Source organism: Pseudorasbora parva, chromosome 20 (assembly GCF_024679245.1).
Source record: "Pseudorasbora parva isolate DD20220531a chromosome 20, ASM2467924v1, whole genome shotgun sequence".
In the NCBI taxonomy this organism is placed as follows: Eukaryota; Metazoa; Chordata; class Actinopteri; order Cypriniformes; family Gobionidae; genus Pseudorasbora; species Pseudorasbora parva.
The window spans coordinates 15,660,556-15,673,429 of record NC_090191.1 but is presented as its reverse complement, the minus strand read 5'-3'; the positions used below and the strand labels follow the sequence as shown (position 1 = coordinate 15,673,429).

At 43.6% G+C, this 12,874-nt stretch overlaps 10 non-coding genes across 10 annotated transcripts; all 10 read left to right on the top strand.

Annotated features, from left to right (window-relative positions):
• The first annotated feature begins 346 nt into the window (after window positions 1–346).
• Window positions 347–560, top strand: LOC137050105 (small nucleolar RNA U3). Its single transcript, XR_010899862.1, has one exon. It is a non-coding gene; the product is annotated as a small nucleolar RNA U3 (small nucleolar RNA).
• A 1,105-nt stretch (window positions 561–1,665) lies between these two features.
• Window positions 1,666–1,879, top strand: LOC137050110 (small nucleolar RNA U3). Its single transcript, XR_010899866.1, has one exon. It is a non-coding gene; the product is annotated as a small nucleolar RNA U3 (small nucleolar RNA).
• A 1,104-nt stretch (window positions 1,880–2,983) lies between these two features.
• Window positions 2,984–3,197, top strand: LOC137050104 (small nucleolar RNA U3). The gene has a single exon (XR_010899861.1). It is a non-coding gene; the product is annotated as a small nucleolar RNA U3 (small nucleolar RNA).
• Window positions 3,198–4,302: 1,105 nt separating this feature from the next.
• Window positions 4,303–4,516, top strand: LOC137050028 (small nucleolar RNA U3). Its single transcript, XR_010899790.1, has one exon. It is a non-coding gene; the product is annotated as a small nucleolar RNA U3 (small nucleolar RNA).
• A 1,106-nt stretch (window positions 4,517–5,622) lies between these two features.
• Window positions 5,623–5,836, top strand: LOC137050115 (small nucleolar RNA U3). Its single transcript, XR_010899872.1, has one exon. It is a non-coding gene; the product is annotated as a small nucleolar RNA U3 (small nucleolar RNA).
• A 1,105-nt stretch (window positions 5,837–6,941) lies between these two features.
• LOC137050126 (small nucleolar RNA U3) lies at window positions 6,942–7,155 on the top strand. The gene has a single exon (XR_010899883.1). It is a non-coding gene; the product is annotated as a small nucleolar RNA U3 (small nucleolar RNA).
• A 1,104-nt stretch (window positions 7,156–8,259) lies between these two features.
• LOC137050039 (small nucleolar RNA U3) lies at window positions 8,260–8,473 on the top strand. The gene has a single exon (XR_010899800.1). It is a non-coding gene; the product is annotated as a small nucleolar RNA U3 (small nucleolar RNA).
• Window positions 8,474–9,578: 1,105 nt separating this feature from the next.
• LOC137050127 (small nucleolar RNA U3) lies at window positions 9,579–9,792 on the top strand. The gene has a single exon (XR_010899884.1). It is a non-coding gene; the product is annotated as a small nucleolar RNA U3 (small nucleolar RNA).
• A 1,104-nt stretch (window positions 9,793–10,896) lies between these two features.
• LOC137050123 (small nucleolar RNA U3) lies at window positions 10,897–11,110 on the top strand. Its single transcript, XR_010899879.1, has one exon. It is a non-coding gene; the product is annotated as a small nucleolar RNA U3 (small nucleolar RNA).
• Window positions 11,111–12,215: 1,105 nt separating this feature from the next.
• LOC137050027 (small nucleolar RNA U3) lies at window positions 12,216–12,429 on the top strand. The gene has a single exon (XR_010899789.1). It is a non-coding gene; the product is annotated as a small nucleolar RNA U3 (small nucleolar RNA).
• The last annotated feature ends 445 nt before the right edge of the window (window positions 12,430–12,874 follow it).

Below are 12,874 nucleotides of genomic sequence, written 5' to 3'. Positions count from 1 at the left end.
AAGTGCGCAACCAACATCAAGTTTCTGAAATGTCTACATTAAGAATCGTTAGTGCGTGTGTGGCTTTTTTCCTCTAAAAGATTTTCTACATTTAGCTTCAACGAGTGGACTACAAAGCATCACACCGGTAGCAATGCTGCAAAAAAAGTATGACTTTAAGGATTGTTGTTTGCATTCCACATATCTTAACAGTAGGCTTCAAGGAGATTGTGGAAGTGCCTTTAGCTCCGACGTAAGTGCTAAAATGTTCCGTAAACCTTAAAGCCCACAGATTTCAACTACGCAAAACCGTTTGAGAGGAGAGGCGCATCAGAATGGAATGTCGGTTGAGTGCCCATGACTCGTTAAGACTATATTTTCAGGGATCATTTCTATAGTTCTTTGCTTGGAAATGTGTTTTGAAAATGTTTGTCTCCCAGCCCACGATGAAGACTTGTGATGCTCCTTTCAGAGCGTGAACTGGGCACAGAGCGGCGACTTTGTTTGTGAACTCTGTGCTGTTGATGACCGTTCTGTATTGCTTTTTGCAATATTGAAGAAAGGGGTGTGTTCTGAGTGGTGTTTGTTGTTCAAGTCTCATTTGGAGATTATTGTTTTTTTGGGCCTGCATCCCCTATATAGCAAACTTTGTCCAAATGTGCAGTCAAGTGCTAGGAGTAGGTTGTGTGAGGCAGCAGTTTTGTTCAATCGTCAGCGTGTCCACCTGCTTGTTCTCCAAATATAGAACCACCTACAGGTGTAGCCAGTGATGACTTTTTGGACTTCATCATAAAATTGGGAACTCTACTTCTCTCAAGGCTGGATGGTCTTGAGTACAGACTCTTTCAGGATGAGGTGCTGATGCACAGGTTGGCCAAAGAGAACCCGGCTGAAGAGTAAAGGACAGAGTTAGCCTTGCAACGTCTTCTTTACCGTCTTTGCTTTTCTTCTGTTCCGTCTCCCCCCTTTAAGGTGGTCCAGCGTTGAAACAGATGTGGGGAACAAAGCCTCCATGCATACCCCAGCCCTGGAAGAACCTAAGTTCTCGGTTAAATAAAAGATAATTTCTGTTAACCTGGATCCCGTCTCCCTTGTGATTGTGTTTTGTGGCAGATTAAATCTCGCCTCGGCTCTGGGCCCATGTCACAACGTCCTTTGTGTAAAGCGAACATTGTCTCATAAGACACAATACCACATCACTGCGAAAAGTTGACATGTTTGCAGCGATGTGGTATTGCACCTCGGATAATACAGCAGATATACGAAATGAGATTTCATGGAAAAACCAGGCCTGTCACTGGGTAGTTGGGATATCAAAGTCAGCCTGAGCTCTTTTTTCTAAGTGCGCAACCAACATCAAGTTTCTGAAATGTCTACATTAAGAATCGTTAGTGCGTGTGTGGCTTTTTTCCTCTAAAAGATTTTCTACATTTAGCTTCAACGAGTGGACTACAAAGCATCACACCGGTAGCAATGCTGCAAAAAAAGTATGACTTTAAGGATTGTTGTTTGCATTCCACATATCTTAACAGTAGGCTTCAAGGAGATTGTGGAAGTGCCTTTAGCTCCGACGTGAGTGCTAAAATGTTCCGTAAACCTTAAAGCCCGCAGATTTCAACTACGCAAAACCGTTTGAGAGGAGAGGCGCATCAGAATGGAATGTCGGTTGAGTGCCCATGACTCGTTAAGACTATATTTTCAGGAATCATTTCTATAGTTCTTTGCTTGGAAATGTGTTTTGAAAATGTTTGTCTCCCAACCCACGATGAAGAGTTGTGATGCTCCTTTCAGAGCGTGAACTGGGCACAGAGCGGTGACTTTGTTTGTGAACTCTGTGCTGTTGATGACTGTTCTGTATTGCTTTTTGCAATATTGAAGAAAGAGGTGTGTTCTGAGTGGTGTTTGTTGTTCAAGTCTCATTTGGAGATTATTGTTTTTTTGGGCCTGCATCCCCTATAAAGCATTTTTGTCCAAATGTGCAGTCAAGTGCTAGGAGTAGGTTGTGTGAGGCAGCAGTTTTGTTCAATCGTCAGCGTGTCCACCTGCTTGTTCTCCAAATATAGAACCACTCACAGGTGTAGCCAATGATGACTTTATGGACTTCATCATAATTTTGGGAACTCTACTTCTCTCAAGGCTGGATGGTCTTGAGTACAGACTCTTTCAGGATGAGGTGCTGATGCACAGGTTGGCCAAAGAGAACCCGGCTGAAGAGTAAAGGACAGAGTTAGCCTTGCAACGTCTTCTTTACCTTCTTTGCTTTTCTTCTGTTCCGTCTCCCCCCTTTAAGGTGGTCCAGCGTTGAAACAGATGTGGGGAACAAAGCCTCCATGCATACCCCAGCCCTGGAAGAACCCAAGTTCTCGGTTAAATAAAAGATCATTTCTGTTAACCTGGCTCCCGTCTCCCTTGTGATTGTGTTTTGTGGCAGATTAAATCTCGCCTCGGCTCTGGGCCCATGTCACAACGTCCTTTGTGTAAAGCGAACATTGTCTCATAAGACACAATACCACATCACTGTGAAAAGTTGACATGTTTGCAGCGATTTGGTATTGCACCTCGGATAATACAGCAGATATACGAAATGAGATTTCATGGGAAAACCGGGCCTGTCACTGGGTAGTTGGGATATCAAAGTCAGCCTGAGCTCTTTTTTCTAAGTGCGCAACCAACATCAAGTTTCTGAAATGTCTACATTAAGAATCGTTAGTGCGTGTGTGGCTTTTTTCCTCTAAAAGATTTTCTACATTTAGCTTCAACGAGTGGACTACAAAGCATCACACCGGTAGCAATGCTGCAAAAAAAGTATGACTTTAAGGATTGTTGTTTGCATTCCACATATCTTAACAGTAGGCTTCAAGGAGATTGTGGAAGTGCCTTTGGCTCCGACGTGAGTGCTAAAATGTTCCGTAAACCTTAAAGCCCGCAGATTTCAACTACGCAAAACCGTTTGAGAGGAGAGGCGCATCAGAATGGAATGTCGGTTGAGTGCCCATGACTCGTTAAGACTATATTTTCAGGGATCATTTCTATAGTTCTTTGCTTGGAAATGTGTTTTGAAAATGTTTGTCTCCCAGCCCACGATGAAGAGTTGTGATGCTTCTTTCAGAGCGTGAACTGGGCACAGAGCGGCGACTTTGTTTGTGAACTCTGTGCTGTTGATGACCGTTCTGTATTGCTTTTTGCAATATTGAAGAAAGGGGTGTGTTCTGAGTGGTGTTTGTTGTTCAAGTCTCATTTGGAGATTATTGTTTTTTTGGGCCTGCATCCCCTATAAAGCAAACTTTGTCCAAATGTGCAGTCAAGTGCTAGGAGTAGGTTGTGTGAGGCAGCAGTTTTGTTCAATCGTCAGCGTGTCCACCTGCTTGTTCTCCAAATATAGAACCACCTACAGGTGTAGCCAGTGATGACTTTATGGACTTCATCATAAAATTGGGAACTCTACTTCTCTCAAGGCTGGATGGTCTTGAGTACAGACTCTTTCAGGATGAGGTGCTGATGCACAGGTTGGCCAAAGAGAACCCGGCTGAAGAGTAAAGGACAGAGTTAGCCTTGCAACGTCTTCTTTACCGTCTTTGCTTTTCTTCTGTTCCGTCTCCCCCCTTTAAGGTGGTCCAGCGTTGAAACAGATGTGGGGAACAAAGCCTCCATGCATACCCCAGCCCTGTAAGAACCTAAGTTCTCGGTTAAATAAAAGATCATTTCTGTTAACCTGGATCCCGTCTCCCTTGTGATTGTGTTTTGTGGCAGATTAAATCTCGCCTCGGCTCTGGGCCCATGTCACAACGTCCTTTGTGTAAAGCGAACATTGTCTCATAAGACACAATACCACATCACTGCGAAAAGTTGACATGTTTGCAGCGTTGTGGTATTGCACCTCGGATAATACAGCAGATATACGAAATGAGATTTCATGGGAAAACCGGGCCTGTCACTGGGTAGTTGGGATATCAAAGTCAGCCTGAGCTCTTTTTTCTAAGTGCGCAACCAACATCAAGTTTCTGAAATGTCTACATTAAGAATCGTTAGTGCGTGTGTGGCTTTTTTCCTCTAAAAGATTTTCTACATTTAGCTTCAACGAGTGGACTACAAAGCATCACACCGGTAGCAATGCTGCAAAAAAAGTATGACTTTAAGGATTGTTGTTTGCATTCCACATATCTTAACAGTAGGCTTCAAGGAGATTGTGGAAGTGCCTTTGGCTCCGACGTGAGTGCTAAAATGTTCCGTAAACCTTAATGCCCGCAGATTTCAACTACGCAAAACCGTTTGAGAGGAGAGGCGCATCAGAATGGAATGTCGGTTGAGTGCCCATGACTCGTTAAGACTATATTTTCAGGGATCATTTCTATAGTTCTTTGCTTGGAAATGTGTTTTGAAAATGTTTGTCTCCCAACCCACGATGAAGAGTTGTGATGCTCCTTTCAGAGCGTGAACTGGGCACAGAGCAGCGACTTTGTTTGTGAACTCTGTGCTGTTGATGACTGTTCTGTATTGCTTTTTGCAATATTGAAGAAAGGGGTGTGTTCTGAGTGGTGTTTGTTGTTCAAATCTCATTTGGAGGTTATTGTTTTTTGGGGCGTGCATCCCCTATAAAGCAAACTTTGTCCAAATGTGTAGTCAAGTGCTAGGAGTAGGTTGTGTGAGGCAGCAGTTTTGTTCAATCCTCAGCGTGTCCACCTGCTTGTTCTCCAAATATAGAACCACCTACAGGTGTAGCCAGTGATGACTTTATGGACTTCATCATAAAATTGGGAACTCTACTTCTCTCAAGGCTGGATGGTCTTGAGTACAGACTCTTTCAGGATGAGGTGCTGATGCACAGGTTGGCCAAAGAGAACCCGGCTGAAGAGTAAAGGACAGAGTTAGCCTTGCAACGTCTTCTTTACCGTCTTTGCTTTTCTTCTGTTCCGTCTCCCCCCTTTAAGGTGGTCCAGCGTTGAAACAGATGTGGGGAACAAAGCCTCCATGCATACCCCAGCCCTGGAAGAACCTAAGTTCTCGGTTAAATAAAAGATCATTTCTGTTAACCTGGAAACCCGTCTCCCTTGTGATTGTGTTTTGTGGCAGATTAAATCTCGCCTCGGCTCTGGGCCCATGTCACAACGTCCTTTGTGTAAAGCGAACATTGTCTCATAAGACACAATACCACATCACTGCAAAAAGTTGACATGTTTGCAGCGATGTGGTATTGCACCTCGGATAATACAGCAGATATACGAAATGAGATTTCATGGGAAAACCGGGCCTGTCACTGGGTAGTTGGGATATCAAAGTCAGCCTGAGCTCTTTTTTCTAAGTGCGCAACCAACATCAAGTTTCTGAAATGTCTACATTAAGAATCGTTAGTGCGTGTGTGGCTTTTTTCCTCTAAAAGATTTTCTACATTTAGCTTCAACGAGTGGACTACAAAGCATCACACCGGTAGCAATGCTGCAAAAAAAGTATGACTTTAAGGATTGTTGTTTGCATTCCACATATCTTAACAGTAGGCTTCAAGGAGATTGTGGAAGTGCCTTTAGCTCCGACGTAAGTGCTAAAATGTTCCGTAAACCTTAAAGCCCGCAGATTTCAACTATGCAAAACCGTTTGAGAGGAGAGGCGCATCAGAATGGAATGTCGGTTGAGTGCCCATGACTCGTTAAGACTATATTTTCAGGGATCATTTCTATAGTTCTTTGCTTGGAAATGTGTTTTGAAAATGTTTGTCTCCCAACCAACGATGAAGAGTTGTGATGCTCCTTTCAGAGCGTGAACTGGGCACAGAGCGGCGACTTTGTTTGTGAAATCTGTGCTGTTGATGACCGTTCTGTATTGCTTTTTGCAATATTGAAGAAAGGGGTGTGTTCTGAGTGGTGTTTGTTGTTCAAGTCTCATTTGGAGATTATTGTTTTTTGGGGCCTGCATCCCCTATAAAGCAAACTTTGTCCAAATGTGCAGTCAAGTGCTAGGAGTAGGTTGTGTGAGGCAGCAGTTTTGTTCAATCGTCAGCGTGTCCACCTGCTTGTTCTCCAAATATAGAACCACCTACAGGTGTAGCCAGTGATGACTTTATGGACTTCATCATAAAATTGGGAACTCTACTTCTCTCAAGGCTGGATGGTCTTGAGTACAGACTCTTTCAGGATGAGGTGCTGATGCACAGGTTGGCCAAAGAGAAACCGGCTGAAGAGTAAAGGACAGAGTTAGCCTTGCAACGTCTTCTTTACCGTCTTTGCTTTTCTTCTGTTCCGTCTCCCCCCTTTAAGGTGGTCCAGCGTTGAAACAGATGTAGGGAACAAAGCCTCCATGCATACCCCAGCCCTGGAAGAACCTAAGTTCTCGGTTAAATAAAAGATCATTTCTGTTAACCTGGATCCCGTCTCCCTTGTGATTGTGTTTTGTGGCAGATTAAATCTCGCCTCGGCTCTGGGCCCATGTCACAACGTCCTTTGTGTAAAGCGAACATTGTCTCATAAGTCACAATACCACATCACTGCGAAAAGTTGACATGTTTGCAGCGATGTGGTATTGCACCTCGGATAATACAGCAGATATACGAAATGAGATTTCATGGGAAAACCGGGCCTGTCACTGGGTAGTTGGGATATCAAAGTCAGCCTGAGCTCTTTTTTCTAAGTGCGCAACCAACATCAAGTTTTTGAAATGTCTACATTAAGAATCGTTAGTGCGTGTGTGGCTTTTTTCCTCTAAAAGATTTTCTACATTTAGCTTCAACGAGTGGACTACAAAGCATCACACCGGTAGCAATGCTGCAAAAAAAGTATGACTTTAAGGATTGTTGTTTGCATTCCACATATCTTAACAGTAGGCTTCAAGGAGATTGTGGAAGTGCCTTTGGCTCCGACGTGAGTGCTAAAATGTTCCGTAAACCTTAAAGCCCGCAGATTTCAACTACGCAAAACCGTTTGAGAGGAGAGGCGCATCAGAATGGAATGTCGGTTGAGTGCCCATGACTGGTTAAAACTATATTTTCAGGAATCATTTCTATAGTTCTTTGCTTGGAAATGTGTTTTGAATATGTTTGTCTCCCAACCCACGATGAAGAGTTGTGATGCTCCTTTCAGAGCGTGAACTGGGCACAGAGCAGCGACTTTGTTTGTGAACTCTGTGCTGTTGATGAGAGTTCTGTATTGCTTTTTGCAATATTGAAGAAAGGGGTGTGTTCTGAGTGGTGTTTGTTGTTCAAGTCTCATTTGGAGATTATTGTTTTTTTGGGCCTACATCCCCTATAAAGCAAACTTTGTCCAAATGTGCAGTCAAGTGCTAGCGTAGGTTGTGTGAGGCAGCAGTTTTGTTCAATCGTCAGCGTGTCCACCTGCTTGTTCTCCAAATATAGAACCACTCACAGGTGTAGCCAATGATGACTTTATGGACTTCATCATAAATTTGGGAACTCTACTTCTCTCAAGGCTGGATGGTCTTGAGTACAGACTCTTTCAGGATGAGGTGCTGATGCACAGGTTGGCCAAAGAGAAACCGGCTGAAGAGTAAAGGACAGAGTTAATCTTGCAACGTCTTCTTTACCGTCTTTGCTTTTCTTCTGTTCCGTCTCCCCCCTTTAAGGTGGTCCAGCGTTGAAACAGATGTAGGGAACAAAGCCTCCATGCATACCCCAGCCCTGGAAGAACCTAAGTTCTCGGTTAAATAAAAGATCATTTCTGTTAACCTGGATCCCGTCTCCCTTGTGATTGTGTTTTGTGGCAGATTAAATCTCGCCTTGGCTCTGGGCCCATGTCACAACGTCCTTTGTGTAAAGCGAACATTGTCTCATAAGACACAATACCACATCACTGCAAAAAGTTGACATGTTTGCAGCGATGTGGTATTGCACCTCGGATAATACAGCAGATATACGAAATGAGATTTCATGGGAAAACCGGGCCTGTCACTGGGTAGTTGGGATATCAAAGTCAGCCTGAGCTCTTTTTTCTAAGTGCGCAACCAACATCAAGTTTCTGAAATGTCTACATTAAGAATCGTTAGTGCGTGTGTGGCTTTTTTCCTCTAAAAGATTTTCTACATTTAGCTTCAACAAGTGGACTACAAAGCATCACACCGGTAGCAATGCTGCAAAAAAAGTATGACTTTAAGGATTGTTGTTTGCATTCCACATATCTTAACAGTAGGCTTCAAGGAGATTGTGGAAGTGCCTTTAGCTCCGACGTAAGTGCTAAAATGTTCCGTAAACCTTAAAGCCCGCAGATTTCAACTATGCAAAACCGTTTGAGAGGAGAGGCGCATCAGAATGGAATGTCGGTTGAGTGCCCATGACTCGTTAAGACTATATTTTCAGGGATCATTTCTATAGTTCTTTGCTTGGAAATGTGTTTTGAAAATGTTTGTCTCCCAACCCACGATGAAGAGTTGTGATGCTCCTTTCAGAGCGTGAACTGGGCACAGAGCGGCGACTTTGTTTGTGAAATCTGTGCTGTTGATGACCGTTCTGTATTGCTTTTTGCAATATTGAAGAAAGGGGTGTGTTCTGAGTGGTGTTTGTTGTTCAAGTCTCATTTGGAGATTATTGTTTTTTGGGGCCTGCATCCCCTATAAAGCAAACTTTGTCCAAATGTGCAGTCAAGTGCTAGGAGTAGGTTGTGTGAGGCAGCAGTTTTGTTCAATCGTCAGCGTGTCCACCTGCTTGTTCTCCAAATATAGAACCACCTACAGGTGTAGCCAGTGATGACTTTATGGACTTCATCATAAAATTGGGAACTCTACTTCTCTCAAGGCTGGATGGTCTTGAGTACAGACTCTTTCAGGATGAGGTGCTGATGCACAGGTTGGCCAAAGAGAAACCGCCTGAAGAGTAAAGGACAGAGTTAGCCTTGCAACGTCTTCTTTACCGTCTTTGCTTTTCTTCTGTTCCGTCTCCCCCCTTTAAGGTGGTCCAGCGTTGAAACAGATGTAGGGAACAAAGCCTCCATGCATACCCCAGCCCTGGAAGAACCTAAGTTCTCGGTTAAATAAAAGATCATTTCTGTTAACCTGGATCCCGTCTCCCTTGTGATTGTGTTTTGTGGCAGATTAAATCTCGCCTCGGCTCTGGGCCCATGTCACAACGTCCTTTGTGTAAAGCGAACATTGTCTCATAAGTCACAATACCACATCACTGCGAAAAGTTGACATGTTTGCAGCGATGTGGTATTGCACCTCGGATAATACAGCAGATATACGAAATGAGATTTCATGGGAAAACCGGGCCTGTCACTGGGTAGTTGGGATATCAAAGTCAGCCTGAGCTCTTTTTTCTAAGTGCGCAACCAACATCAAGTTTCTGAAATGTCTACATTAAGAATCGTTAGTGCGTGTGTGGCTTTTTTCCTCTAAAAGATTTTCTACATTTAGCTTCAACGAGTGGACTACAAAGCATCACACCGGTAGCAATGCTGCAAAAAAAGTATGACTTTAAGGATTGTTGTTTGCATTCCACATATCTTAACAGTAGGCTTCAAGGAGATTGTGGAAGTGCCTTTGGCTCCGACGTGAGTGCTAAAATGTTCCGTAAACCTTAAAGCCCGCAGATTTCAACTACGCAAAACCGTTTGAGAGGAGAGGCGCATCAGAATGGAATGTCGGTTGAGTGCCCATGACTGGTTAAAACTATATTTTCAGGAATCATTTCTATAGTTCTTTGCTTGGAAATGTGTTTTGAATATGTTTGTCTCCCAACCCACGATGAAGAGTTGTGATGCTCCTTTCAGAGCGTGAACTGGGCACAGAGCGGCGACTTTGTTTGTGAACTCTGTGCTGTTGATGAGAGTTCTGTATTGCTTTTTGCAATATTGAAGAAAGGGGTGTGTTCTGAGTGGTGTTTGTTGTTCAAGTGTCATTTGGAGATTATTGTTTTTTTGGGCCTACATCCCCTATAAAGCAAACTTTGTCCAAATGTGCAGTCAAGTGCTAACGTAGGTTGTGTGAGGCAGCAGTTTTGTTCAATCGTCAGCGTGTCCACCTGCTTGTTCTCCAAATATAGAACCACTCACAGGTGTAGCCAATGATGACTTTATGGACTTCATCATAAATTTGGGAACTCTACTTCTCTCAAGGCTGGATGGTCTTGAGTACAGACTCTTTCAGGATGAGGTGCTGATGCACAGGTTGGCCAAAGAGAACCCGGCTGAAGAGTAAAGGACAGAGTTAGCCTTGCAACGTCTTCTTTATCGTCTTTGCTTTTCTTCTGTTCCGTCTCCCCCCTTTAAGGTGGTCCAGCGTTGAAACAGATTTGGGGAACAAAGCCTCCATGCATACCCCAGCCCTGGAAGAACCTAAGTTCTCGGTTAAATAAAAGATCATTTCTGTTAACCTGGCTCCCGTCTCCCTTGTGATTGTGTTTTGTGGCAGATTAAATCTCGCCTCGGCTCTGGGCCCATGTCACAACGTCCTTTGTGTAAAGCGAACATTGTCTCATAAGACACAATACCACATCACTGCGAAAAGTTGACATGTTTGCAGCGTTGTGGTATTGCACCTCGGATAATACAGCAGATATACGAAATGAGATTTCATGGGAAAACCGGGCCTGTCACTGGGTAGTTGGGATATCAAAGTCAGCCTGAGCTCTTTTTTCTAAGTGCGCAACCAACATCAAGTTTCTGAAATGTCTACATTAAGAATCGTTAGTGCGTGTGTGGCTTTTTTCCTCTAAAAGATTTTCTACATTTAGCTTCAACGAGTGGACTACAAAGCATCACACCGGTAGCAATGCTGCAAAAAAAGTATGACTTTAAGGATTGTTGTTTGCATTCCACATATCTTAACAGTAGGCTTCAAGGAGATTGTGGAAATGCCTTTGGCTCCGACGTGAGTGCTAAAATGTTCCGTAAACCTTAAAGCCCGCAGATTTCAACTACGCAAAACCGTTTGAGAGGAGAGGCGCATCAGAATGGAATGTCGGTTGAGTGCCCATGACTCGTTAAGACTATATTTTCAGGGATCATTTCTATAGTTCTTTGCTTGGAAATGTGTTTTGAAAATGTTTGTATCTCAACCAACAATGAAGAGTTGTGATGCTCCTTTCAGAGCGTGAACTGGGCACAGAGCGGCGACTTTGTTTGTGAACTCTGTGCTGTTGATGACCGTTCTGTATTGCTTTTTGCAATATTGAAGAAAGGGGTGTGTTCTGAGTGGTGTTTGTTGTTCAAATCTCACTTGGAGTTTATTGTTTTTTGGGGCGTGCATCCCCTATAAAGCAAACTTTGTCCAAATGTGTAGTCAAGTGCTAGGAGTAGGTTGTGTGAGGCAGCAGTTTTGTTCAATCCTCAGCGTGTCCACCTGCTTGTTCTCCAAATATAGAACCACCTACAGGTGTAGCCAGTGATGACTTTATGGACTTCATCATAAAATTGGGAACTCTACTTCTCTCAAGGCTGGATGGTCTTGAGTACAGACTCTTTCAGGATGAGGTGCTGATGCACAGGTTGGCCAAAGAGAACCCGGCTGAAGAGTAAAGGACAGAGTTAGCCTTGCAACGTCTTCTTTATCGTCTTTGCTTTTCTTCTGTTCCGTCTCCCCCCTTTAAGGTGGTCCAGCGTTGAAACAGATTTGGGGAACAAAGCCTCCATGCATACCCCAGCCCTGGAAGAACCTAAGTTCTCGGTTAAATAAAAGATCATTTCTGTTAACCTGGCTCCCGTCTCCCTTGTGATTGTGTTTTGTGGCAGATTAAATCTCGCCTCGGCTCTGGGCCCATGTCACAACGTCCTTTGTGTAAAGCGAACATTGTCTCATAAGACACAATACCACATCACTGCGAAAAGTTGACATGTTTGCAGCGTTGTGGTATTGCACCTCGGATAATACAGCAGATATACGAAATGAGATTTCATGGGAAAACCGGGCCTGTCACTGGGTAGTTGGGATATCAAAGTCAGCCTGAGCTCTTTTTTCTAAGTGCGCAACCAACATCAAGTTTCTGAAATGTCTACATTAAGAATCGTTAGTGCGTGTGTGGCTTTTTTCCTCTAAAAGATTTTCTACATTTAGCTTCAACGAGTGGACTACAAAGCATCACACCGGTAGCAATGCTGCAAAAAAAGTATGACTTTAAGGATTGTTGTTTGCATTCCACATATCTTAACAGTAGGCTTCAAGGAGATTGTGGAAATGCCTTTGGCTCCGACGTGAGTGCTAAAATGTTCCGTAAACCTTAAAGCCCGCAGATTTCAACTACGCAAAACCGTTTGAGAGGAGAGGCGCATCAGAATGGAATGTCGGTTGAGTGCCCATGACTCGTTAAGACTATATTTTCAGGGATCATTTCTATAGTTCTTTGCTTGGAAATGTGTTTTGAAAATGTTTGTCTCCCAACCCACGATGAAGAGTTGTGATGCTCCTTTCAGAGCGTGAACTGGGCACAGAGCAGCGACTTTGTTTGTGAACTCTGTGCTGTTGATGACTGTTCTGTATTGCTTTTTGCAATATTGAAGAAAGGGGTGTGTTCTGAGTGGTGTTTGTTGTTCAAATCTCATTTGGAGATTATTGTTTTTTGGGGTGTGCATCCCCTATAAAGCAAACTTTGTCCAAATGTGTAGTCAAGTGCTAGGAGTAGGTTGTGTGAGGCAGCAGTTTTGTTCAATCCTCAGCGTGTCCACCTGCTTGTTCTCCAAATATAGAACCACCTACAGGTGTAGCCAGTGATGACTTTATGGACTTCATCATAAAATTGGGAACTCTACTTCTCTCAAGGCTGGATGGTCTTGAGTACAGACTCTTTCAGGATGAGGTGCTGATGCACAGGTTGGCCAAAGAGAACCCGGCTGAAGAGTAAAGGACAGAGTTAGCCTTGCAACGTCTTCTTTATCGTCTTTACTTTTCTTCTGTTCCGTCTCCCCCCTTTAAGGTGGTCCAGCGTTGAAACAGATGTGGGGAACAAAGCCTCCATGCATACCCCAGC